This window comes from Nomascus leucogenys, chromosome 16, assembly GCF_006542625.1.
Source record: "Nomascus leucogenys isolate Asia chromosome 16, Asia_NLE_v1, whole genome shotgun sequence".
Classification (NCBI taxonomy): Eukaryota; Metazoa; Chordata; class Mammalia; order Primates; family Hylobatidae; genus Nomascus; species Nomascus leucogenys.
In genome coordinates, this window is record NC_044396.1 from 89,116,107 (window position 1) to 89,118,265 (window position 2,159).

General features: G+C 33.7%; 1 non-coding gene across 1 annotated transcript; it reads left to right on the forward strand.

Annotated features, from left to right (window-relative positions):
- The first annotated feature begins 329 nt into the window (after nt 1-329).
- LOC115830768 lies at nt 330-436 on the forward strand. Its single transcript, XR_004026307.1, has one exon. It is a non-coding gene; the product is annotated as a U6 spliceosomal RNA (small nuclear RNA).
- The last annotated feature ends 1,723 nt before the right edge of the window (nt 437-2,159 follow it).

Here is a 2,159-nt window from a genome sequence, read left to right on the forward strand (position 1 = left end):
TCTTTTTATATAAGCACTAATCGTGTTATATATTTGTTAACCTATGTTTCCCCCTTTCATTTCCTCTCTATTTTTTCTCACATATAACACATGTAAACTAAGTATGGATGAAATTAAGAAATAAATGCATGATTACGTATTGTTATAAGTGACTTCATCCTCCTTTATTTCTGCCTTGTATTGTTTCTCTCTGTTAAATCCCTGATGCAAAATTTGCCAAAAATTCTGCAGTTTAAATGTCATGGGCTATGAACAAAAAGAATGGATGAGATAAAAATGTTTGGAAAGGTGGGGGAAAAGTCTGTAAATGTTAATAAAAACTCAAATTTGTGCTCGCTTTGGCAGCACATATACTAAAATTGGAACGACACAGAGAAGATTAGCATGGCCCCAGCACAAGGATGACACGCAAATTTGTGAAGTGTTCCATATTTTTCCAATTTGTAATACAGATACTTTTTAAAATTAAAAAAAACCCTCGAATTTGTTAGAACGTTTGGGGAACTGGGACTCTGGGGAATTGGATTTGCTGTCGATGAACTCCCTTATTTCAGTTCTCATCAGAATGATTGCAAATACCTAAGTCCCTAGTCATCCTTCATCAACCTAACGTGATTGCATCTTTGCTTAATGAATCTGAGTTCTTTGAGATCTTGGGCTCATCAGTGTTCACTATGTGGAATTTGATGTTGATGTAAATGTTTTAGGAGGTAGAGTTTGTTTACTTCTGAGTTTAGAATGCAAATACCAATGAACTTTTATGGTTTTGGTGGAATCTCAATATACTTGTATATGAAGTATCAGAAAATATTAGAGAAATTTGATAGTAATATAATGTCTGTGATTATCTACTGTTTACTATAATCAGGCATTGCAAGTTTTTCATGTGCATTACTTCATTTATCTCTGAAAACCACACTAGGAGTTTGATGCTAGGAATCTCTTTTACAGAAGATGAACTGCTGGGCTAGAGCAGAGTTTCTCAAACGTTAGTATTCTTTCAAACCACCTGGGGGATCTAATTAAAATGCCAATTCTGAATCAAATACCTTGTTTCAGGCCTGAGATTATGCATTTCCGACAGTTTCCTAGGCAATGTCAATGATAAACACTAGGAGAAATGAGGACTTTGAAACTTCCCGGCCTCCTAGCTAGTTGAGAAACTAGACTAGCACTTGTGAATTCAGATGACTACCCTTGACCACCATCAGGTTCAGCAAACACACAAGAGGCTGCTGGGATTCCTTCCCGGTCTATGGCAGACACTAAAATTGTACTCCAGCATTCTCTCCTTCCTAGCCAGGAAAATGAACTCACATTTCTTCTCAATAAAAAAATTCCAAAAATTCACTGGTAATAAACCAATCAGGATAGGCCTGTGACATGAAGCTTCGTTTCATGATGCTACAGTTTCTACTTTGGCCAAAAGGCTTACATGTCAATCTTCCTAGAAAAAAAGAATAAATCAGTTGTTTCTAAAATTATTATTTAAAATGAGTTCCCTGAGAAGCATAGATTCTTATTGTGATATATAAAAACAAAAGGAGAAAATAATATCTATAATCTCACTACTCAGAGACAAGGACTTTGCAGATATTTATCCAATCATTTTCTTGTCCATGAATTTTTTTTGCAAAGCTTTGATTGTACAGTATATAAACTTTTGTGTTCTGATAAAATATATTATTTGTCTTTTTAAAAATGAGTACATACTACTCTATAAAGCAGATACATCATGAATTAATTGAAAATTGTCTATATGAGCTTCCACCCCTGATTTTACTATTAATTTGCTAATTTTACTGTTAATATAAAACTGGGAATAATATATTTCTGCCAGGCTTTTCTTCTGTACATCAATTTTATGTCAATTTATTGATTAGAACATTCTAAATTCTGACTCTCTTTGTTTTTGTTTTTCAATTTTGTATGTGCTTCAAAAGAGTAGGATGGCCTCTTTTAGGTATGCATTTGGCATATTTTACACATTTTCACTGATTCAACTGCACACATGATCTATACTTCCTGCTATCTGATACACATTTGGTAGGTTTTTGTTTTTTACCCAAACACATATTCTATCTCGGAGACTGTGCTGTAACACAAAGACTTCTGTTTGAAGAGAGTTCTACGTATAAAAGAAAGTAAAATAATTGAAG